Below are 27,140 nucleotides of genomic sequence, written 5' to 3' on the forward strand. Positions count from 1 at the left end.
TGTTTTTTCCCATCTTTGTGGTTTTATCTACCTTTGGTCTTTGATGATGGTGATGTACAGATGGGGTTTTGGTATGTCCTTTTTGTTTGTTAGTTTTCCTTTTAATAGTCAGGCACCTCAGCTGCAGGTCTGTTGGAGTTTGCTGGAGGTCCACTCCAGACCCTGTTTTCCTGGGTATCAGCGCAGAACAGCGAATATTGCTCAACAGCAAATGTTGCTGTCTGATTGTTCCTCTGAAGGTTTCGTCTCAGAGCAGTACCTGGCCACGTGAGGTGTCAGTCTGCCCCTACTGGGGTGTGCCTCCCAGATAGGCTACTCGGGGATCAGGGACCCACTTGAGGAGGCAGTCTGTCGGTTCTCAGATCTCAAACTCAAAAAGTGGGCGAAGGATATCAACAGACACTTCTCAAAAGAAGACACTTATGCAGCCAACAGACACATGAAAAAATGCTCATCATCACTGGCCATCAGAGAAATGCAAATCAAAACCACAATGAGATATCATCTCATACCAGTTAGAATGGCGATCATTAAAAAGTCAGGAAACAACAGGTGCTGGAGAGCATGTGGAGAAATAGAAACACTTTTACACTGTTGGTGGGACTGTAAACTAGTTCAACCCTTGTGGAAGTCAGTGTGGTGATTCCTCAGGGATCTAGAACTAGAAATACCATTTGATCCAGCCATCCCATTACTGGGTATATACCCAAACGATTATAAATCATGCTGCTATAAAGATACATGCACATGTATGTTTATTGCAGCACTATTTACAATAGCAAAGACTTGGAACCAACCCAAATGTCCAACAATGATAGACTGAATTAAGAAAATGTGGCACATATACACCGCGGAATACTATGCAGCCATAAAAAAATGATGAGTTCATATCCTTTGTAGGGACATGGATGAAGCTGGAAACCATCATTCTGAGCAAACTATCACAAGGACAAAAAAACCTAACACCACATGTTCTCACTCATAGGTGGGAATTGAATAATGAGAACACTTGGACACAGGAAGGGGAACATCACACACCGGGGCCTGTTGTGGGGTGGAGTGGGGGGAGGGGGGAGGGATAGCATTTGGAGAGATACCTAATGTAAATGATGAGTTAATGTGTGCAGCACACCAACATGGCACATGTATACATATGTAACAAACCTGCATGTTGTGCATACGTACCCTAGAAGCTAAAGTATAATAAAATATATATATATAAAAGAAAAATAATCAAATAAAAAGATGTCATAGATCTGTATAAGCCATTCCAAATAAACATTGGTTATAAAGGAACTTATAAATTTTATGGAACAATCCGAAAACTTGCAAGCCAATGAACAATCCAGAATACAAACAGATACTGTTAAAAGTATCTGGGCTTAGATTAATTTTTATTTCCTACAAAGGTTGGGGCCAAAGTAAAGTTGGTTTGTTGTCAATGAATACCACTGGGCTTTAGTTGAATCTACAAATGAGTGGAGTAGATTAATATATCCTTTCTCTGATATTCTAGGCTGATATTCTATTCTGATATTCTTCAAGGTTTCCATAAAAATTTAATTCAGCAAATATGCAGTCAACTTGCATTATATGATTGCAGTGTGCTAGGTAATAGTCATGTACATATGGATAAGATTTGACATTTACCCTCAAGAAACTCAGTCCACCAGAGGGAAAAGTAGGCACTTAACTCCACACACTGCAATTACAAATTATACAGGAAGACATAGAAACATAATTATGAAAAAAGTAGGTTTCTGGAAGATGTGAACTGGCTGTCAAGGATTAGCAGAAGTGTATGAAGCAAATTAATATTTCAGGCTGAAAGACCAGAACGTACAGAGACAACAGAAGAGAATTTTCTGTGTATGTCTGCAGAAAGATGAGTAGCTGAGTGTAATTACAATACGGGATATGTGGAAAGTATCAAAATATGAAGCTGGAAAGCTGGTTCATTAGGGCTGCTTGTGCCAAGGAATTTGCATTATAGCCTACAAGTGAGTGGTTCTCAAACTTCTTTGAACACAGTAACATCTTGGGAATACTTATTACAACTCAGGTTCCTGGAACCCAGCCCCATGAGACCCAGGAATCTGCATTTTAATATCAGATGATATTGGGAAAAATGCCATAAACTCAGTGAAATCATTAAGATTTTAAATTAGAGTTGATTATCATACCTGTTTTAGGTGACTAAGTCTGATGCCGGTGTGGAGACTGGATTAGAGTTGGAGTCTGGGGGCTGGGAGACTGAGTTTAGCACATTCACATGCCATTACCAAAGCACAGTTGAAAGATGATGAAAACATAAATTAGGGCACCAGCAGCATTAGAGATAGACACTTGGGGTGAGGCAAGTTTTGAAAGACATTGGAAGTTGAATGAGCAAGATTGTTGACCAACTGAAAATTGGTGAGAGGCAGGGTGGAGAGAAAAAGAATGAGAAACAAAACCAAAAAAAAAACCCGAAAGATTCCACACTCCTGGGACAAGACGTTAGGCTCTGTAGTGAGTAACCACCCAAACAGGAATAAAAAGCATTAATAAATCAATGACAACTTTCTTCAGTAAATACAGTTCTGAAAGCCAGCTAGCCTGACCTGAAGAAGTATGCCTCTACTAATGTGGCTTCAATCACTCCCACTCCTGAAAGTCTTTCAAACTCTGCAATCTATGCCTCCTCAAAAGTCTGTCAGTTTCTCCCCATGCCTTTTCCAAATGCTGGCTTTGCTAAGGGAAACTTCCCCGCTACCATCATTCTCCCTGATTTAAGAAAGTAACAAATTCATTTGTTGTTTTAGTTATGGTATGATGATCTTGTCCTTCAATAGGAAGAAGGCAATGTAGAAAAAAAAAGGAAACTAAAACGTGTTTAGTGACGGCTACATGCTAAACATTTTGCCAGATGCTTTCATTTTAATCTTCATTTATTTATTTTCTAAAACTCTTTGAAGTATTATTTTACTATTTTGCAGGTGAGGAAATGGAGGCTTGAGAAAAGAAACTCATACAAAATCACAAAACTAATCTGATTTTGATCCAGAATTTGATCCCAGGACTTCTGACTCCAAGTCTTGTGTTTTTCCTAGATTTTAGTTTAATGAACATTAACTAAGATAGTAAGTCAGGAAGAAAAGATTTCAGGAGATAGATCATGAGTTTTATGACAGACAGGTTAAAGTTGGAGACTGCTAAAGGATATTGAAGAGGAAATAGGCAATAAACAGTTGGAAATATAGATGAAACTCACTAGAGAAGTTGGGGCAAGAATGATATGTTTAGGATAAATTTCATCCTATGCCGATGGAAGATTAAATGATAGACATTTAAGGTGCTATTGGAGGAGAAATAATGAGAGAAAGGGAGGGAGGAAAACCATTATTTAAGGAGAACACAAAAGATACATACTTACATAAGAAGCCAGACAAAGAAAGTTTTAGTAATGGAGGATGTGATTGACAATGCTGAATGTTGCAGAAAAGTAAAACAAGATGAGATATTTATGCAGTTACTGGATCCAATAACTACATCTTCTTTGATTTCAATCAGAGTAGTTTCATTCAAGTGACAGGAATATAGACCAATGAACTGAAGAGCAAATGAGTGGGAAAAGGGAAGAGACAGTAAGTTTAGATGACTTTTCAGCTCCCAGTAGTGAAGGGGAAGTTGTTAAAGCAGAAAGTGGCTGAAGGGAAAAACAGAATTGAGGTATCTTTTGTTGCTGTTTTGAGGATAGGAAAAACTTTAGCATACTTGTAAGCAAAAGGGAGGGAATCAGTGAAAAAGGTGATTTAGAATTAGGTGAGAGGAGAGAGAGGGATTAAGCTTTTGTGTGAACACCTTTTCCTCTAAGGCTGAAGATAAAAGGAGAAGGTGGGTGAAGTGATGGATAGGTTTTTCAGTAGAGAAAAAAAATTAAGGGATTTTCTTACTGTTAATAAAGACAAATATCTATACATAAACTTTCTTTTATTTAATCATAATAGTTTTTCTCAAGGCAATATATTTTTTGAGTTTTAAAATAAGACATATTTGTGTCAGTATATTAGAGTGGTAAATCATTTCAGAAAAACTAGGAAGCATAGAGAATGGCAAATAGGATTAAGACAATAGGAATTTGAGACCATATATATGTACATATATGTGTATGTGTATATATGCATATATATGTGTATGTGTGTGTGTATATATATATATATACACATATATATGGAGATAAGTTTTGTGTACAAGAACCAAGAACTTGTGAATACAATGATAATAATTATTCCGACATTCATTATGATTTTGGACCAATTCCTTAATTTTTCCACCCCTGGGAGTTTACAGCCTAATTATTAGCTTTCCAAACTATAAAATTATGGGGCATGTCAAGTATTATACAGCTAATAGTTGAATGGTAATATTTGCCTATCTGCCTCAGGAGTAAAATGAAAGAATTAATTATTCAGAGTTTGTGGACACATACAGTGATGAATCTAAAAGGAGCAAAGGGAGAGAAATTTATAAAGAAACATTCTTTATCTGAATATATTAATGGTTTTTGAATATATATTGCTTCCACTAAAACCATTTACTCTTTCACATTTTTTCACTTTATTTCATTCAGGTGTCTGTGCCTCACAATAAAAGGGGAGAGGGGTTTTGTTAAAATTTTCTGTGCAATTTACTTTTCCCAATTTCATTGCAGTTATTTAAAAAGATCCACTGACAAAAGAGGTTCAGTGTTAGAGATTCATTAACTCAACTTTTCAGACAAAAGCAACATTTTTCATAAATAGCCTAGGGCCTCTAATAAGTAACAATCCACTACTTTCTAGAAGGAACCAGAAATGTAAAAGTGATTTTCAGATAAACTGGTTTAAAGCTAATTAGATCTCCTGAATAGCCCCCAAATTGTGAGTGAGCACAAAGAATTTCATTTAAATTAAAATTCTTTATAAAAGTCAGTTTAAGAAACTAGAAACAGAAGAAGGAAAGTGTCATTGGATTCATATATAGTTTACTGAAGTTGTGAAATACATTCACTTATTATATAATTTGCCTTGGTTTTATAACATTTTGTATGTTACTTGTAATGTTGGTTTAAACAATATAAAGAGACACCTCCTAAGAGGTAACATTTTTTAAAAGGCTGACTCTGGAATTTCAAGGAGAAACAACTATTTGGTGCAATTCTACTGAATTGGCAGTAGTTGTGTTTTCATCTGATACACTGAGTTTAAATATTATATGACACCCAAGTGTTAAAAAGATTAAATCCTTGTGACAGAAAATGTACTCATCTGGCTTCTAAGCAATAATTTTAGCTATAAAATCGAAGCCAAGAATTCAAGAATTAAGATGTAACATTGCCTTTTTTTTTTTTTTTGACAGGTTCTCGCTCTGTGACCCAGGCTAGAGTGCAGTGGTGACATTACAGCCCACTGCAGCCCTGATCTCCCCCAGCTGGGCCTCAGGTGATACTCCCATATTAGCCGCCTGAGTAGCTGAGACTACAGGCACATGCCAGCATGCCTGGCTAATTTTTGTATTTTGTGGAGACGGGGTTTCCTCATGTTGCCCATGCTGGTCTTGAACTCATGGGCTCAAGCTATCTGCCTGCCTTGGCCTCAAAAAGTGCTGTGATTACAGGCCTGAGCCACCATGCCTGGCCTAACATTGCCATTTTGAAGAAAAAAATATTTTATCTCTTGAAGCAGAAAAGTTCAATATAAAACAATTAAGGAAAGATAGATAATTTCATTATCAGTGGGTGTATGTGATGCTCATGTAAGAGATCATTTACCTGGTTGAGCCAAATAGTCCAGTGACTAAATATTAATTGAGTGCTCAAAATATAGCAAGCACTATTAGGGATAGAGACTGTGAGGCCTGGTTGACAGTTATAGCCAATCCCTTGGGAGGCACCAGGAGATCATTAATATAGTTTGTTCATTACAATGAATATCATCTAACTCTTTTTTTGACTTTTATTTTAAGTTCAGGGGTACAAGTGCAGGTTTGTGAGACAGGTAAGCTTATGTCATGGGGTTTTGTTGTACAGATTATTTCATCACCCAGGTGCTAAGCCTAGTACCCCTAGCTATTTTTCCTGATCCTTTCCTTTCTCCCACCCTCCACGTTTTGATAGGCACCAGCGTGTGTTGTTCCCCTCTATGTGTGCATGTGTTCTCATCATTTAGCTTCCACTTATAACTGAGAACATGTGGTATTTGGTTTTCTGTTCCTGCATTAGTCTGCTAAGGATAATGGTCTTCAGCTACATCCATTCTAACTTTTTTAAAACAATTCCTAAAGAAGTTGTTTAACTTGGGACTTCAGAAGAATAGCAAAAAGAAATTAATTGAGAAAAATAAAATATGACAGTGTAAAAATAATTATAAATTAAATTTAAAATATCAATGAGTTATTACTAAATATGAATTTACATTTATCCATTTCTTAACTCACTATCCTTCATTCATTTCTAGGGCATTGATAAAGCCCCAGTCACAGGAAGTTATTGTCATTTCTCTATCCAGGTTTGGATCCTGATCCTGCAACTAGTTCTCTTATTCTTAACTTCAAGTGCTTCTTATTCCAAATTCAAGGATACTCAGCAAGTACTTTCTGAACAGCCAACATGCTCCAGACACTGTGCTGTCCTCAGACTCAAATTGCACTGTGCTTTCCTGAGTTTCCTGATCTACAATATTGTTCATGCCAGACTCATCAATTTTTTCTGTGCCATATTTTGAAATAACAGTTGTAGAAAACACTTTCTCTCTCTGCAAATATTCTAGGTTATCATGATAGATATAAATGTGGGGTTTTTCTTTGTGTGTTTATCTTATCTATAAGAGCATAGCAACAGCTGTTAATTTTTGTTATATTAATATTTCCCTCTCCTCGCTCCATCTTGACCTAGTACTCAATATTTCAGTCCAGCCCTTCTGCTTCCCTCTCTCCTTTACCTCTCCTCCATCCCCCCGACCCCACTCCATCCCTTCACATCCACTACCATAGACAGATTCCTGCCAGATGGATCCAATGGCTCTAGGCCCGGTCCTGTCACCCTCCTTCAGGAAAGAGCAAAGAGCTTTAGAGCTGCAGCTTAATCAAGTTCTTATGCAAGGAGACAGCATTATTCTCTCATGACTATTATGTATAGGTTCCACTTAATAGCTTTAAAAATACTAAATCAATGCAACTTTATCTTAGGATGGCAATCACCTTCAACTTTCACCTTAAAATCAAAGCTTTTATAATGGCCTAAAGCCCATGTCACTAAATGGAAAGCTATGAAGAGCCAAGGAAGATAAAATCTGCAAATTTAGCACATAAAATGGATTACTATGAAGTGGTGCCAAATGTCTATGCATTATGTGTTACAAATTAGAAAGGAGCCTTTTCCAATAAACTCATTTTGAGTAGGTTGGGAATAACTAAGAAATAATAAGGAAAGGAACATGTGACTTGAAATAAAGGTTCAATTCAGAGTAGTTTGGAGGTTATTTTTTGTCTTCTTCTTTTAAAAAACATATTTAAACCTAGAGTAGCAAACCCGACATGAACTAATCACTGTCTTCAATTATTCAGTTGTCCAAAAAGAGAGCATCATTTACTGTTTTGTTCAAAAGATATTTATTGAACATTTTGTTAACCTGTGTTGGACTGTAGAAACACAGTAATGAAGCAGATGCAGACTCTGCCCCTGAACTGTGTTCACCTTTTATGAGTGTGAGAGTAAGGGAAGCATGGAATGCTAGAAAAATCACTGGAACAAGCATTCAATCCAGACTTGGAGCTTTACATGGTGTTTCCCAGAGGAGATAATATCTAAGCTAAATCCTGAATGACGAGAAGGAAATACATTAATCCTATTTTTAGATCTTTGTTATTATACAATCTTAACAGCGTTTCCCAGATATTTTAATGTGGAAATAATAAGGTAAATAAAACAGTTCTTTTCTTTTCATCATCATCACCCTGATCAGTCAGCCCTAGCCACTTTCTTTTTCTTCCTCCAAAAATAGGAGCAAGAAAGAAAGATAAATTAGGGGAGAAGTTTGGAAGTTTCTTGAATAGCTTTCTGGAGCAGATTATACCTACCTATAGAGGAACTTTTTACTAGACACACACCCACACACAAACACACAAACACCTTATTAATAGTCGAATGCCCAGAAACTTACAAAGCTAATATAAAGAAGAGGAATTGAAAATTAAAATTGACCACTGAGGTCTGTAAGAGAATTATGTAAATGAATCATTGATCTCACAAATACAGGCTGTGATAGTTAATTTTATGTGTCAGCCTGACTGGATGCCCAGACATCTGGTTAAACATTATTCTGGGTGTGTATACGAGGGTGGTTTTTGATGAGATTAACATTTGCATTGGTAGACTGAATAAAGCAGATTGCCCTCGCTAATGTGGGTGGCCCTCATCCAATCTGTTGAAGGTTTGAACAGAACAAAAGGCTCAGAAAGGGAGAATTCACTCTCTGCCTCACTGTCTTCGAGCTGGGACAACACAATCTGAGTCTTCTCCTGCTTTCAGGCATGGACTTGGACTGCTTGGACTGGAACTTACACCAACAGCTCTACTGGTTCTGAGGATTTCGACTTTAACTTGGACTAAAGCTATACTGTTGGCTCTCCTGGGTCTCCAACTTAACTACTGCCTATCCTAGTACCCCTCAGCTTCCATAATAAGAAATCTCTCTCTCTCTGTCTACATTGATGTAGAGATACAGATATCGATCCATATCTATCTAGATAGATCTATATCTATATCTATACCTACATCTATATCTATTTATCCACCCAGAATACATTCCAAGACCCTCAGTGAATGCCTGAAACCATGGATAGTACCAAACCCTATATATGTTTTTCTCTACATGTTCATACAATACAGTGTGGATATGCTAGATAAAGGAATGATTCACATCCTGGGTGGGACGCAGCAGGACAGTGAAAGATTTTATCACACTACTTAGAATGGCACACAGTTTAAAGCTTATGAACTGCTTATTTCTGGAATTTTTTATTTAATATTTTCAGACCACAATTGACCTCTGGTGACTGAAACTATGGGTAACTGAAACTGTGGAAAGTGAAACTGTGGATAACAGGGGACTACTATACATACAAATACACATATATGGATCTATATCTATATCCTATTCATTCTATTTATCCAAAGAACCCAGGTTAATATAGATTTGGGTACGAAGAGTGGCTCCAGAGGAACAGAATTTTAAGAATAAGTTTTCTCAATTGGGTTTGGGATTTCTGGCATTGGCTCTCTCACCTGATTAAAGACACTAATGACTTTATTCCCAGAAATAAAGAGAGTACTTACAGTCTATGGTGTGATCTGGCACTAGAGATATGCAAAATATCTCCAATACCTATTCCTATTTAAGAAGCAAGGAATGAGTGACTGTGTACATGATACTTTTGAACATGTTTGGAAAAGTAACAAATATAATGAGATATTAACTGGCTGTTCCTAATATCACTGGACAGTGGTAAAAGCCCTACCATCCTCTGTAGATACCTCCTCTTCTTTTGAGAAATAACTCTTGGCCTGCTACTGAGCCTCAGTAGAGACTGAATACTTAACCATGGGGCACCAAATTACCATGTGAACTGAGCTATCATTCCTAGGTATTATCTCACCCACCAAGCCACAAAGTTGGGCATGTACGTCAACATCCATCATCAAATGGAAGTGATACATAGAGAATAGGGCTAGAGCAAGCTGTGGGGGCACAAAGAAGCTACATAAAGAAGTGACCCAAATTCCTCATTGTCCCTACTCCTGCTACACTGGCTTCTCTCCTTCAGGATGTACCTATGGCTTTATATGGTGTATCCTATGATTAGTTGACAGAGAAGGAGAAGACTTGGCCTGGTTTAGAGATGGCTCTGCATTATATGCGGGCACCACATGAAAGTGAACAATTGTAGCACAACAGTCCCTTTTTCAGACATCTCCAAAAGACAGTGGAGGGGAGTAATCCCAGTGGGAAGGACTTTGCACAGTGCACCTGGTTGTTCACTTTGCTTGGAAGGAGAAATGGCCACCTGAAATGAGGCAGTATAAGATGTTGCCAACACTCACCCCCATTCTCCCGTGAAAATGCTTTATGTACAAACCAAACCTAATCATCTTCCTCCAAAAACCTACTATTCCTATCATTTACCCTATTTTTATAAGTTATTGAGAGCTTACTATGTGCAGGCACAGTTCTGGGCAGTGCGGACAGAGCAATATATTAGAGTAGGCTAGCCGATATAACCAAAAAGTCCAAATTTCAGTGGCTTAAATTACAAATATCTCTTAATATCACAATATAATAAAATTCAATGTGGCAGGATGGTGGGGGCTGGAGGCAGCCTTATTTGTTACTGTAATTTAGAGACACAGACTTCTTCCCTTTAGTGGCTCTCACATCCCTATGACTGGAAGAGGAGGAAAGATAAAAATTAAGGAGAATTTTCAGAAGATTCTCGCATGTCTTCACCTAACTGAAAAGAAGGCTGGAAAATGTAATCCGGAGTGCCCAGGAAGAAGAGGAGACAGGTGTGGGGCACATCTAGCCAATGTCTATAACCAGTCATAAACAAAACAAAGCTCTTACATGTAGCTTAAACTCTAGTGTGGAGAGAAAAAACAAAGAAAATGTACAACATTATATCAGAGAGTGATGAGTGCTACAAAGAGAATAATCCAGCATAAGGGAACAGGAGAGAAAGTCAGGAAGTTATATTGCATTTCATCAATTCTAAGAACATTTTCCCCCCACATTTTAACATCTGTGAAATTGGGATGCATCTTAAAAAATTATCATGTAATCGATTAACTGGCAGCATTTTGCTTTCTTAGTGGTACCCAAAATAATGGTGCATCTTATTGGCATATTATCTTAGTCTGTTTGGACTGCTATAACAACTCTAATACCAAAAACTGAGTCACATATATACAACCAAAAATTTCTCACACTTCTGGAGGCTAGGAGGTTCAAGATCAAAGTGCCAGCAAAGTCAGTGTCTGGTGGGGGCTCACCTGCTGGTTCATAGACAGTTGTCTTTTCACTGTAATCTCATATGGGGAGGGAATGAGGTGGTCTCTCTCAGGCCTCCTTTATAAAAGTACTAATATCATTCATTAACACTATACTTTCATGACCTAGTCACCTCTCAAAGGCCCCACCTCCTGATATAATCCCATTGGGAATTATAATTTCAATATATGAATTTGGGGGAACGCAAACATTTAGATCATAGCACATATGAAATAAGATATTTTATATAGGGTCATCAGGAAAGCCCTTTCTGCAATGGCATGTCATCAGAGATCTGAGTGACAAGAGGGACCTAACCACATTAATAGTTGGGGGCTGAGAACCCTAAGCAGAAGATATAGCTAGAGCAACTGTCACAGAAGGCAGAAGGCATGCTTGGGATGTTCAGGGAAGAGCAATGATGCTAAGGGTGAGAGGAGCAGGTGAGGTTGAGAATGGTAGAAGGTGAGGCTAAAAAAGTAAGCAGGTGACTGATGACCTCCCACAAATTATTTTACTTAACTGAGCCTCAGTTCTGAACCATGAAATAAAGATAATAACATCTACTTCATGTGTATGTCTGAGGATTAAGTAATGACACAGGGAAGGAAACAGGAACAGATAACGGCACAGACATCCCTCTCCCCCACTTCCCTTCCTTATCCTTTGTGAGGACCAATCCAGCAATCTTTCAACAGAATAGTAACATTAACACATTAAGGCTTCTCTAGTATAATCTTAGGCTTTGTATTTTAAGTTTTTAATGTAAATCCTCATCTTTTCAACCATGTTGCCTTCTATTAACTAACAAAAGCTGTACTTACAATCTTATGGGCCCTTTTCTCACAATAAATCCTCAAAGGAAGGCTCTCTCAGTGCCAAATTTAGACAGCTTATTTTATTTTTCAATAAAGCTCAATTGTATTTTTCAAAGATGAAGAACTCACTTTTTATTTTGCATTTACCATATCTGGAAACTTGACAAAAGGAGAACAAGGAGATGGGTAACAAATGGGAGAAAACTACAAAATCTTGAAAGGCTCTTCTATTTCTGTCTAAAATTGTATCCCCATCTCCTCAAGCTTCATTGTGGTACCCCAATTTAGTCTTCTCTTTTCAGTTTTGATTTTAATTCACTAAAAAAAAGTTTTGGTGATAAAATTCTAGCCAAGTATGCTACTGATGAGATGAAACTGAAACTTCGGCCAGTGACCTGCGTAGTTAAATGAATTTGTTGCATTTTTTTCTCTGAGATATTTAGGCCTAATTCCAAACACTAGATCACATTTAAATCTTACCTTGGTTATATCACTTCAAGAGATACAAATTTTTTATACATTTGTAAGGAGTAACATAAGCACTAAGAACTAAGAGCTACACGGCTCACTACTTTAAAAAAAAAATCACCACTGTTTCTAGTTAAGAAAGTCCAAAGAAATCCTCTATGAATGTCTATTTACTCACTCATTCTATTATTCATTGCAAATGTATATACTGAGTGCTAATGTGTACAAAGGATACAAATAGAAAACAAGGCTACTACCTCCAGGAAAATGGTAATCTAGCATTCATTCACCAAAAATGTATTGTGCCATGAATTGTGCTAGGGCTTTAGGAATATAATGCCAGAATGAAACATGATAACTGATCTCAAATATCTCACAGCTAGTAGAAAAAACATTTAATATATGGTTAGAATACAATTTTATTTATACAAAATGAATGCATGAAGTGTGGAGAAAAAGAGTAATGCATTTTCACTGTCCTTTTGTTCTATAATGAAAAGTGTCTGGAAAATTTTTTTAAAAAATTATAATGCTAATCATAAGGAAAGTTTTAACTGAAGTAAAATTAAAAGGGTAAAACAATTTCATAGCTCTTTCTTCTGTACTTTTCATGAATGAGATGATTAAACTGTAGATGAATCTGTCCTAATCATACAAGAAGCAGGAAATGAAAATGCTCCATTGGGTCAGAGGCTTGGAGTCAGGAAGTCGGGAACTCCAACCTGACTCAGTCAGGTTTAATCACTGTGTGTCCACTGGCGCTCTGTCAAACCCCTTAATCTCTGTGCCTGTAAAACAAGGCAGTAAGACTAAATGATGTTTAAGGCTCTTTTCATTTACATTTTCTTCTGACTCTCAAGTTGTGTCAGTACTGAGAAGGGGTTAGCTACAGGAAGGCTTATGTGTCCTATTAGATCAGTCCTTACATCAACATGATGACTTTTTATAAGCTGATTATAAAAGATGAAGCTACGCACATCTCTGTGCACAAATGGTCTATTTTATAAGTTTATTCATCTGATAAGAGTCCTCACTAAACTGCTTTGTTAGGTTCTTTACAAAAAGAGTTAGAGCTGTTGGAATACGTAGGAATCTCTGCATGAAGTAAATCTTTAGGATAAATTATGTATTAGAAAAAAAATCAACTTAGTCTATGATCACAGGCCAAAATATCAAATTCAAGTTCAACAACATTATTGCCTTTTGACATGACTCATCATAAATCATGAGTAAATTTATTAATCAACTGGACGTCAAATTGAAAGAACATTTGACTGACTGGCTTCACAAATGGGTGTTTAACATTTACATTCCAAGTATTCCAATGGAGGCCCAGGTTTATTTCAGATATAGACATCCCACTCTGATAAAGGAATCATCTGATTATGATAGTCTAATAAAAAGACCAAAAGCTGTACTTATTCCTTTCCAAAGCTCTTTTCCTATTTCCCATTTTACTTGAATTATTCATTTACAAAACCAGATTTTAAAATATATTACTACACGTTTCTCAACAAACTATCGAACATTTCTGTGAGATACATTTATAAAAATGCTTATAAACAAAATTATTGCAATAAAAATTGCTAAAAATTCTGTTTTATGATGAGACACAAAAATTTGAAACCCTTAAAAATCATACTGGCATTTATCTGGTTTTCCTAATTGGACTTAGATTTTAGACAAAGAAATGCAATATTATAACTGCAACTAGACAAAAGAAAGCACTTAAATTCTTGTCCTAACAATGCCCCACATCTAATGATTACAGAGTGAGTTTTACAGTCATTTAAAACACAGTCCATAGAGAAGTATATATGTACGTTAATAACAAATGACTGGTCAATTTAATACTAAACTATTTTCATGATACGCTGAACAGCCCAGTAGATAAGATTCTTGTTTCTTACTTTAACATGGTCAACTTCAGAAGGATGCCATTGGCAATGAAGAGAAAATTATTTCAAGCAATGTGTAGCAGTGTCAAAGGGCAAGAGAAAGTGAAATATGAAAAAAATGAAGTGGGATGGTTTAACCAGAGAAAATGTAAAAATGAAGTGGCTAAGGCTAAATAAACTGTTTCCCCTTGCATTTACACATATATCTTGATTCCCTCCCTCCACCCCCAATTCAGCAACAAACTTATTCACTGGCTCAAGAAAAAGAAAAGGAGAGAATAATAGTCTTATTTCTGGCTTTTGAATTTCAAAACCTTGGATTCAGAGGACAAAATGAAAGAATTATTATGAGAAAACAATCCATAAGGAACCAAGTTAAATGATTAAAATAGACAGGAAGTGTTGCCACAATTAGAGAGGTCAGAGGGAGGAGATCCTGCCTAAACTTCCAGGTACAGGCAAGTACCTACACTGCACAGCCATTTCTTCTGCTTGTACATTGAGGGGAAGGAGAGAACCCTGGAGTGTTGCTGCTTCTCTAGATTATCCCTGGTAGTTGGGACACAGACTCATCTCAAGGGTTCTCTCCTTCCCCCAATGTACAAGCAGAAGAGATGGCTGTGCAGGGCAGGTAGGCAGTCCTCAGATGGTCTCCTCTTTGAGATCTCTGTGACACTACAGGGCTCAGGGGTACAAAATGTTTCCTCTGTTCACAGAGCAGTACAGAAACGGCCCAGACAGTCAGATGTTGGGGTGGGTATAAAGAAGGACCCAACTGTTACCACTAAGACCAAAGGGGAATGGGATCATTCGATCAAATGCTGATGTGGGCAACTGACACTATACAAAACTAGATGGACTCTCCCAATGATTTGGCTCTATGTAAGTCTCCAGTAACTTATCCCCAGATAAAGGCAGCTGGTGAGGTGGAATGTTACATTTTCTAAAATTTTTTCCATCTTTACATTAAACTGAGTCTCATATTGGAAAAATGTAATTCACATGGAAATATAAAGTTTCGTATTTCTTGTACAACAAGGTTTTTTGTTTGTTTGTTTTGGCGGGGGGTGGGGGATTGAAATTTGTATCTGCTACATGGGATGAGTTCTGCCTGATTCTGACTTAGTACATGCATTGGCCTCAGATGCAGCCTAAGTAGGGGTGGTCCAAGACTGGAGTAGAGGAGGAGTGGAGGGGCGCAATGGCCACCCTGCTATATAATTCTGCAGCTCTCTCTCTCTGACTGGATCTCAGAGCTCCTGCACATGTACTTCTGTGTGCATCTGGCTGAACTGCAGCCACATTTTGGCATAAGCATTTTACAGACATTATCTCTTTCCTCACTGCAATTCTTTCCTCATTGTTAGTATAGAGATGAGGAAATGGAGGACCAGAAAGTTACAAAATTATTCAAGTTTGCACAATTACTAAGTAAGGATGTGCACCTGAGTCAGCCTGGCTCTGAAGCCCATGCTATTTCTAACCCCCAGGTGGCCTCCATGGCAGGGTGCAGAATCAATTTTCAAGGAAATGTGACTGAGTGGGAAAAAAAATTAGTCCTAGATTTTAGGAGAATCTTTTTTATATATTTTATCCCAAGGGGGTATGTAAAAGGGGACTTCTTACTTTGCGAGAGTGGTAATGCCAGGAAAGGTTTTCTCCCCCCTGCCCATTCACTTGTTCTACAGATATTTTTGAGCACCTATGATATGCTAGGTGCTGTACTCCCAATAAGGTTATAGCTGTAAGCTCCTACTATGGAAGCCACTCTAGTGCCAGACCCCTACTCAGGGCGCACATTTAAAGCCACGAACATCCCTCCTTCCCTCAGAGCTCTGTTTCGGGAGGCCAGAACTGCTTTACAGCACCGGGAGGAGGCAGGCATGGAGGAAAGGAAGCAGACTCACTTCTCTGAGGAATGAGGATCTCCTAACTAGCTTCCCTGCCTCTAGTTTCTCTTTTCCTATCTGTTTTTACCTCTTTCTGCTAGGATTTGGTTTCTAATACATATATTTCACTAGTTACTCAACTACTTGCCAGACCCCATATGAAGTTCATAGTCTTTAGCGTGGGTTCACGGCCCTTATCTATCTGCCCTGACATCCCTCCTCCAACCTGTCCTTACTTCGGCTACACTGTATTACCCCTCGTTTCCCCCAACTCCTTGTACATGCTGTTCCCATAGTGCTCTTCTTAGTCTTCCATTGTATGCATTTTTCAAATGTTTTTCAAACGTGAGGTCATCTAGGAAATCCTTCAGGATCTCTCTCTTCGTTTATGGAATCAATAATTCCTCTTTCCAATTCCATATAGCTATTTTGTCACACTTCTACCAAAGTACTTACCACATTGATTATATTAAATGGGCAATACTGATCAAGAGAATTAGGGGAAATCCACGGCATGGAAGAATAAAAAGTTTCAGAACTGGAAGAGATGGAATGTGGAAAGTCAGTGAATTCAAAGGAACATGTACATATCAGCAACATCTTAGAGGAACACATCAAAAAAAGATTTTCAAGGGAGAAGCTGAGGTTGGGCGATGTGGCTCATGCCTGTAATCCTAGCACTTTGGGAGGTCAAGGTGGGCGGATCACATGAGGTCAGGAGTTTGAGACCAGCCTGGCCAACATGGTGAAACCCCATCTCTACTACAAATACAAAAATCAGCTGGGCGTGGTGGTGGGTGCCTGTAATCCCAGCTACTCAGGAGGCTGAGGCAGGAGAATTGTTGAACCTGGGAAGTGGAGGTTGCGGTGAGCCAAGATTGCGCCACTGCACTCCAGCCTTGGTGACAGAAGGAGACTCCATCTCAAAAAAAAAAAAAAAAAAAAAAAAAAAAGAAGCTGAAGACTATTTATAAACATATTGCCAGAAGGTATCCTGACGTGCCCTGAGAACATTATTGGACCTCATGGTGCAGATAGGGCTGAAATTGTCAAGGTCCACAGTCAGTCTCCTTGGTAATAGACTCCTTCACCATGTCACTGGCATCATAATGGGAAAAACTACTTGCAAATGAATTGGTAATCAGAGTTGGAGCTATACATGATCTAGTTATCTTCACTTTTTAACAAAGGTCTGGAGAGATTTGAAAGAGGTTTGTACCAAAAACAACAATGAGATCCCGAAGGATGAATATTGGATTACATATAATAAAAGGGCTCACTTCAGTCTGCATATTCAATATATTTTTGGGGAACAGTGCATATCTGTTATTTCTCCATGTACATTTGTTGATGAGAATACTAAGTCAGGTATTTACTCATTACCAGGTATTTATTCATCACCATGATATCTCACCTACTCTACTCATTAGTCCCACTGCCAGGAAAAAAAAAAATATTTAAACCAGAGTATTGCTTAAGCATTTTACATACATTATTTCTTTTCTTACCACAACTGGAAATGGTGGAAGTCCATTCCCCTTGTGACCTAAGTTGGGTTGGGGACTGGAACCCACCACTTATATTTCTCAAGAGGTCAAAAAATTGGCACATAGGCAAGGTGCAAGGTTGTTTCTGCAGAGACACTAGCAACACAACTTGACCTGCGCTAAAGGAAATGCAGAGAAACTAGAACAGTGCCTGGCATAAAAAAATGCAGGGATAGACTAATGCCCATGATGGGGTGTTGGAAGGAGATGCAACATTTAAACCAGTAAACATTTGCTTTATTACAGAGACAGATCCAAAATAGACAGAAACTTTCACAGCCCTAAAAAAATCTGGGGATATCCTCATGAATGAATAGAACTGGAGTTATCTTCAGAAGTGCGGAAAAAGATAAAGATGCCCAAGGGCCACAACCAAAAAGGGTCCACAAGCAAGGTGTGGTCAAGGTGATAAGAGTCTAAAAAGACCAAGGGAGAGAAGAAAACTTGCAGAGAACTAGCAGGTCATCACAGTAAACTCTGCTCAGGCCATTTTGGTACTGGAAATGACAGAGAAGCCAGAAATGGTAGCCATGCCATGCCATGTCACGCCATTTTCAATGACAAAACAAGGAAAGAGCTTTCCCTTTCTCCTCCTAGTCCCCAAGGAGAGTGGCTGTAAATAGTAGTATATTAGCTATGACAACTGGCAAATAGCTATGCTGTCCCTATGTCATGGCTGCTTCTGTGGGTACCACTGTGACCCCAGCATGAGTCAAGATGATTATCAGAATGTCTAGCAGATTACCCAGGCCTTGCACCTGGATCACGGGGCTGCCCTAATCAAGGATATCAAAAATGAAGGGGCAGCTAAAGAAAAATAAAAGACACCTCAGAAAGTAGCCTGCCTCTTTGACAAGGGACATGCCTTCAGAGGAACATAACAGAAACCCCTGAGAATTGTCAGCAATAAAAAGACTGAGCAACAAGGGAAACTGGTAGGAAGCCAAAGGTTTTAAGAGGTGAGAGTGGAGAAATGCTGTGCTTTTATTGATCCTCTCCAAAGGAACAACCTTAAAAAAGGTTAGTTGCAAATAAAGTGTTTTAAAGAAGAAAAGTTTTGAAATTGTAAGTACAGTGCTAGTTAGAAGACAAAATTTTAAACTCTTTTTTAAAATTTTTTTAATGTGTGTGGCTTAAATCTCTGTCCTTACAGATAACAAACTCTAGGCTTTGAGATTCTGTGAGTTTACAAAAGAATGAAAGTCAACTAGATTCAAATTAATATTCAAGATTTCATTCCTCCTAAATGGAAACATAGCATTTCCATTGTAAAACAATAACTAAATGTTTCTGAAACCTCTTTGTAAAACAAACAAGAGAGATTAGAATTTGGGCTATGCTTATAAGAACTGTTTAAGTTACATATTTTTTCATTTTTATGGACCACTGTAATTGATCTGTTGTTATAAATTGACTTATATTTTAAATCCTTATTTTTGTGTGTTTGGCTTAAGTTTGTTTTTAGAAAGTTAACCAGATTAAAGAGTAATAAAAATGGGTTATACAAGAAAATCATTGCATGACATTCTATGTTTAACAATGATTATCTTATAAATGTTCTTCAAAGCTGAAGTTTTTGGGAAAAATCATTTAGGGAATATTTTGGAATCTTCCTTTGGAGTGTATAGAATCTGTGGCTCTGGCTGAGAATGGGTCCTAGTCAATCTTCTCACCATCTCTAATAAAATAATTTTAAAGAGATTTACAAGTAAAAAAAAAAGGTTATTTCTTTGAAAATTTTAAACTATTAAAAATTTAAACCTTTAAATTTAAGGCTAAAGAAAGTAAAAGTGGTAGAAACTTATAATACGACAAAATTAGATAGGTTAGGTTGCTTTTTAATTGAGGATTTCTTTAGCTCATTGTCCAAATTGAATAGAGAAGTATCTTTTGGAAAGGGTAGAATAATTTGTATAATTTTTAAAGGAAGTTATATGATTTATATAACCAACATGTAACACACATAGATAACACAGATAATGCTGTACTTTATAGCTGTTTCAAATATAGACTAGTACATATCAATATTCTCTGGTCAGGTTGCTAGAGATCAATTTAACCTGGTCTCCAGAAAAAAAAAATTAAGACAAGATGGACAATATAGTTTTAAAATTACATTAAAAAATAAATATTGAACTTCTTCCAATCTGGAAACCAAATTAACACAAACAATTCAACTACCATAATGGTGCAATGAGAAAATATGACTTAAATTAACTACAGAAGCTCACTCTGCATTGTCTGGATCTCAGATTCTTGCATTCTCTCAGTGGGAAAGGCTACACCTGAACTCAGATCCTGAGACATGTGACTCTTTTCCCCAAGCAGAACGGTCTGAAACTTCCCACAGGATTCAAGTTCTCCAGATGCTGGGCAGCTGAATTTCACAGAAATCTAAAAATAGTTACCATCTATACTCAGATTGTTTGGCACCCAAATGGTTTGTCCCTCTATGACCCCACTCCCAACTCATAAGATTGCTTTCAGGGGCCTCGTCTCTTGAATATAACCCTCCTACATATTGCCCTTTACCCCAAATTGCTTTTCTGTAAGACGATGAGAGGATAGGGGTCTGTACTCCCCTTCATACTCGTTTCCACGTCCTAAGTTTTTTAATAAAGCCTTTTCCTTAATGTGTACCAAGTGATGAAAACTTAACCTTTGCTACCTTGCATAACAATCCTCTAAGAACATTTTATATACAAAGAACAATTGGAGTCTATGGTAAAGGGGTCTATTCAGTAATCACATTGGCGTGAAAAGAATATAGATTACTTCCTTGCCATGACCTGCACTCATTATTCACAGATTCCATGGTTACAGATTCACCAACCTGTTAAAATTTATTTGTAACCACCAAACCCATACTCAAAGATGTGTTCATGGTTATTCATGGACATGCAGAGAACAGCAAAAAAATTGGAGTCAACTGACATTCATATGCCCAGCTGAAGCAGAACAAAGAAACCCTGTTTTCCTGTTTCAGCTCTCATCCTGTAAACAAGTGTCCTTTTTGTGGTTTTATTTAGTGCCACACTTTTCACATTGTTGTGATTTTTGCTGGTGACTTTGCTATTTACAATAGTACCCAAGCATAGTATTAGATTGCTGTCTAATGTTTCTAAGAGAAAGAAGGCTGTGATGTGCCTTATGGAGAAAATAGATGTGTCAGATAAGCTTCGTTCAGGCATAAGTTATAGGACTATTGGCCATGAATTCGGTGATAATGAATCAGCAACACAGGACATCTACAAAAAGAAATAGAAAATTTGCTGATCTGTTTATGAAACCACTCTGGAAGTGTTAAAGTAATATCTACAGTGAATGATGAAATTATGAAAAAGAGGAAAAGTAATTAAATTTGCGGATTCATGAGATGACAACCTATTTTTAAAAAACAAAGTGGACAACACTGTTATGAGTCTGAAAGCCAAAGAAATTTATGATCATATTACCCAGAGTCAGGAAAGTGTTTAACCCTTCTTAGCTAGGTTGGCTGGCTCACATGTTTTAAAAGACAATACAAAGTCAAAAAAGGCGAAGCTTGCAGATAAGCCAGGTTCCGCAGATCAGGAAGGTGCAGAAGAATTTTTAAAATAATTGCTAAATGTGATCCAAGTAGAGGGTTATGTAGAAAAGCAGTTTTTCAATGCTGATTAGACTGGCTTGCTTTACAAGGACTCTGGCAAACAAATCTATATAATGCAAATGGCATTCCAGTTGGCAAAAATATTACGACCAGAGGCTCACAGGCACTTAGCCTTACATTTTCCCTATTAGCGATAGTTCACTATTTGCTAATTCAATTGTTTGTGATGACTTTGTAGAACATTACTAACTCAAATAAAAAGAATAAACTATATCAAAGTCAGTGTAGTAGAGATGTGGTTTTCATTTAAATGCATAGTTGCTAAAATGGTTCTGCTGAGTTTAGCCTGTCTTTATAGAATAAGAGTATTTCATCAACCCTGAGATCTTTTGTTTCCCTCTTGGCTAATGGGTGTTTCTCGACCCTTTAACACTCAAAGGGAGCTGGGCCTATTGCTGCAATACAGGCAGTTAGTAGTAGTAAATACTTTACTGAGGATAAGTAGATGCTCCTTAACTAGTGAAACAATATGCTCAAATGAAAGTCTCCTGTGTGAAAAAATCTAAACACTATATACATGTTCAAATTTTGGAGGAAACCCCAAAACTGCACACACACACAAGCATATATATGTACACACATGTGTGTGTGTCTGTGTGTGTGTGTGTGTGTGTGTGTGTATGTACATGAGAGGTGACTGACATGTCCATGTTATTGGAAAAGATATATTAACAGAATACCACAGACTGGGTAATTTATAAATGGTAATCTGTAGGCTCACAGTTCTGGAAGCTGTGAAGTCCAAATATTAAGGTACAGACAGGTTTGGCAATTCTGATTTCAAGAAGGTGCCTCAATTGCTGTGTCCTCTGAAGGAGAGAAAAGCTTCTTTCCCACAGAGTGGAAGGCAGAAAGGCAAAGAAGCAATAGGAGGTCAAGCTTGCCCCTTCTGTAATGGCATTAAACCCACCCAAGCAGGCAAAACCCTCATGGCTTAATCATTTCCTAAAGGGCCCACCTCTTAATGCTGGTATAATGGCAATTAAATTTCAACATGAGTTTTGGAAGGGACAGCACCCCACACAAGGCAGAATGTAAGTGCATGCAAACTGTATGCACACACCTCTTTATCTCTGGTCATAAGAGGTAGGAGAGGTCATTCCTCACCACTGCCTCCCCTACCTCCTGTAGAACCATGATATCCCACAAATTCATCATGGATATATTTAGTTATAAAATTTACAATCCATGGGGTTATAATGGAATATAATGCTTAGAGTCAACAAATATGTATATCCTTTTTCTAAACTACTTAACACTTATTAAAGTACACCAAACATAGTTTAATGAAAAGATAAAAGTCTTTCAGTTAGAAGGAAGTAGATTTAAATAATGGCTCCATGATAAGGATTTTTACCAAGTTATGAAATGTCTATTGATGTCAGTATTATCATCTCTAAAATTATAGTACTACACTTCTATCTTTGGCTATGTTAAGCTTGAGATGCTCATTAGACATCCAATTTCATATATATATACAATTAGATAGGTAAGCAACTGGAAGGTAAGCAACTAGAATTGCGAGTCTGAGATAAAGGGGTAGATCTGGGTTGGAGATACATTTGGATATTGTCAGAACATAAATAACAATTAACACTATGGGACTTTTATGGCATCTCTTGAGCAATGACTGTGGATAGAGAAGAGGCCATAGGACAAAGCTGAGGTACTCTAATATTTAGGAGTTGGGAGGATAAAAAGAATTCAGCAAAAGAATATTTTGAAAAAGCAGTCCATAGATAGAAATAAAACAAAAGGTTAGTGATATCACGTAAGGCAGGTGAATAATGGGTTTCAAAAAGGAACAACTGCCAATTGTGTCAAGTACTGATGAGAGGTTAAACAAAATGAGGACTAAAAACTGATCTTTGTGTTTGGATATGTAGGGATCACTGGTGATGAGCCCTGGTGATTCTGACAAGAGCAATTTTGATAGAATGTGGGAACAAATGCCAGATTGGATAGAAGAAGAATAAGATGGCAAGTATGGACTACTCTTTCAAGGGGTGTTTTGTAAAAGGCTGCAGAGAAACGAGGCAGAAGTAGGGTGAGGGCTGAAGGAAGGATTTTTTTTTTAAGATGGGAGATATAACAGTATAGTAATGATCTAAAAAAGATCAACCCTGATGATGTAGGAGGCAAGGAGGACAATTGCAGAAATAAAGGACCTGGACTTTGTCAGGTTCTAATAGTGGGCAGTTTGGGCTCTGGACAGGAGTACTGGCAGTTTATTCCTCATAATAGGAGGAAGGAAGAATGTTTGAAGACAGACACAGACAGCTTGTTGATTTGGTGGTGGGCAGAGAGAAATTAAACTATGCTTGGTATACTTTATTAAGTATTAAGTAGTTCAGAAAAAGGATATACATATTTGTTAACTCTAAACATTAGTAGAAAATATAAATTCAAGCATGTCTGTTTGAAGTTAAAAGGTAATATGAAATTAAAAACTTTTTAAACCAGAGGGAAAAATAGTTCTAAGAAAGTTCATTCAGTTGACAAAAGACTAGAAAAGGTAAAAATAATTAACTGAAAGATGTAATATTAAACCCTCAACTCATTTCTGAAACTAGTATAATTCTGCTAACAAACTAGATGAAAGTCGGCATAAGGAAAGACAAATATCAAAAAAGTAGATGCAAACTTGAGACCAAATGTTAACAAATTGAATGCAGTCAGTAAAAGAATCATATGGAATAGGCAGGTAGGATTTATCCCAGAAATACAAAGATAATTAAACATTACAAAACTTACCATGTAATCTATTATGTTAACAAACTGAAAAATAAAATTATGTAACAACTTAAATCAACTTAAATTACATATTTAAGTTGCTTTATAATTTTCTATTTGTTATACATTAAGTCATTCTATATTAGGTTTTTGAAACATATACACATATACATATATTTCAAAAAGCAGTTGATAGAAATCAAACACCCAAAGCATATTTTAAAACCTTTAGTAAACTAAGAATGAAAAGCAAACTTCTTAACTTTATATAGGGTAACCATCAGAAACTTTAGCAAACCTTTTTTTACACTGAAACTCTAAAGGCATTGCATTAAAGCCAGGAATAAAACCAGGATGACACAGTCATTCAACTGTTCAACATTGTAATAGAATCTCCAGCTAATGCAATAAGATCTGGAACACGAAGGAGTGAATAAATAAATAAAGAAGTTGAAAAAGTATACATATTGAAAAGGAAGGGATAAAACTGTCAATTTTTACAGGCAATATTAAGAGTTAACCTAGGAACTACAAGAGAATCAACAGACAAACCTATTCACAATAGCAACAGAAACCACAAAGTACCTAGGAATAAACCTAACAGGAAAAGTACAAAATATTTATGAACAAAACTGAAAAAACTTACTGAAATATGTAAAGAATGATTTGATAAGTGGAAATATATTGGTAGACAGCTTCCTTTGGAAGGATATCAGTATTCCCAGGATTAACTTATAAATTCAATCCAGTCCAATCAAAATACTGTAAGAGTTTTGGTTTTTGACAAAGTTTTTAAAATTCAAAATGAACAAGAAAAGTCATAATCATTTGTAATATAAATAAGAGAGATATCTGTCTATACCAGTTAGCCATTAAGTTCTAAAACTAAAGAAATTAATATAATACAGTAGTTTATAAGAACAAATAAATCAGTAAACACGATAGGTCGTCCTGAAGCAGAACCATGTATGTAAATGAAGAGATATTAAATAAGATAAAGGTGGTATCCCAAATCATGTTAGTTTCCAACCTTATAGTATTCTTCAAAAATGAGAGAAAAATGTAAGTAAATATGTTATATTATACAGCAGTTAAAATGAATCATAGATGAGTAAGTATGAGTTCAAATATATCTTTTCTAAGACATATTGTGAAATCAAAGCAAGATGCAGACAAATACAAAAAAAGTGAAAAATTACATATTTCTATGAATGCATTTTGGTCAGTGCAAACAAAAAGATCTGGAAGGAATATACCAAAGCAATAACAACTTATTTCGAGGAGGAGGTACTGAATAAGAATTTAAAGATAGGAAAAAGAATCCTCCCCTCAAAAAATGTCCACATTCTAATCCCTGGAACCTATGAACATGTTAAGTTACATGGCAAAGGGGAATAAAGATTGCAGGTGGAATTAAGGTTGCTAATCAGCTGACTTTGAGATAGATTAATCTAGATTATCTGGTCTGCTCAATGTATTTACAAGGCTCCTTTAAAGTGGAAGAGGGAAGTACAAGAGGGAGGATGGGACAGATAGCAACATGAGAAGGATTTGGCTCAATGTCACTGGCTTCAAAGATGGAGTATGGAGGAAGGAAGTTAAGAAATGTGGGCGGCTCCTACAAACTAGAAAAAGCAAGGAAATGGACTTGGTGCTGGAGTCTCCAAAAGGAATGCAGCTAACACCCTAGTTTTACCCACATGAGAGCTGCTTCAGCCTTTTGATCTCCAGAACTGTAAGATAATAAATTTTTAATGTTTAAGCCACTAAATTTTTGTTAATTTGATATGGCAGCAAAAGGAAACTAATGCAAGTTGTTAAAAATAAAATAAAAACAATTTTCACCATGCTTACAATGCTTCAGTTTTTAAATATAAAAAAACTATGTATGTGTAATTTCAAATTGTTAAGACAAATGAAAAAGTAGTAGCTAGATGTCACCAGGAAGTACTCTTTCTGTTGTTATTATTGTCATTTTCTGCTTATGTGTTTTGTTTATTTGATACAGCATGATAGAAATCGGCACTAATCATCATAAAAGAAGAATGTCAGCCAAGCCAGAGAAGGAATTTTGGGGTTCGCTTTGAAGACTTGTGCACTCTCCAGCTGGTCACAGACACTACACTCACCTATTTTGTAAATACATCTTTTTTTTTTTTTTTAAGCTTCTCACCTCAGTCTCTACCAGACAGGCTTGTGTGAGGAGTGAACTAGTATTGTATCTGTTAATTTCTTTGCAGGCAAAAATCAAGTTACCAGGAAAATATTTTTTAAAAACCACAAACAGTCTAAGAGCACTGCAACATTTTTAATCATTTGCCTTTTCTCAACACTGCATTTTAAGCAAGGAACAAGACTATTCCAGTTCTAAATGCTTTAATGAACAAGGGGTATTGGGTCTTAGCATCAACATGATCTATCCTCACTCTGAAGCTTTGAGTAGCTTCTGTGCTTTGTAAAGCTTCAATCCAATTCATTTGATAACTACAATTACCAAATCCGGGCATTGCTGACTATACAGTTCAAAAAAACAGCATGGAGGGAAGACCTGCTGGGAACCTTAGAATCTATCGATAAGCTCTTGAAGTGGTTTAAAGTAATAAACCACTTCAATTGAAAGGGCAATAAAATGTTTCTCGTGTATATATGTACATAAGACTTCCTTCTATTTCTCTTATTTTCAAAAAGAACTTAAGAAAGGTCACAAATGTGCAGTTAGAAACCAGGTAAGTTACTAAAATGTAGGAGAGTGACAGATGTTACTATACCACTTCAAACAAATTAACAAAATTGGGAACATTATATTTACTCTGGATTTCCTAGCAGCTAAAATGAAAAGAAAAAAACTCGAATATATAATGACAGCATTAGAAATGTTCATTTCTGCCGGGCGCGGTGGCTCACGCCTGTAATCCCAGCATTTTGGGAGGCCGAGGCGGGCGGATCACGAGGTCAGGAGATCAAGACCATCCTGGCTAACATGGTGAAACCCCGTCTTTACTAAAAATACAAAAAGTAGCCAGGCGCGGTGGTGGGCGCCTGTAGTCCCACCTACTCGGGAGGCTGAGGCGGCAG

The 27,140-nt window shown here is 37.0% G+C and overlaps 1 long non-coding RNA gene across 1 annotated transcript; it reads left to right on the forward strand.

The window, feature by feature from the left end:
- The first annotated feature begins 18,418 nt into the window (after nt 1–18,418).
- LOC100594529 lies at nt 18,419–26,708 on the forward strand. The gene is made up of 2 exons (XR_121062.3): nt 18,419–18,703; nt 26,074–26,708. It is a non-coding gene; the product is annotated as an uncharacterized LOC100594529 (long non-coding RNA).
- The last annotated feature ends 432 nt before the right edge of the window (nt 26,709–27,140 follow it).

The sequence above is a fragment of the Nomascus leucogenys genome, chromosome 11 (genome assembly GCF_006542625.1).
Source record: "Nomascus leucogenys isolate Asia chromosome 11, Asia_NLE_v1, whole genome shotgun sequence".
Lineage (NCBI taxonomy): Eukaryota > Metazoa > Chordata > Mammalia > Primates > Hylobatidae > Nomascus > Nomascus leucogenys.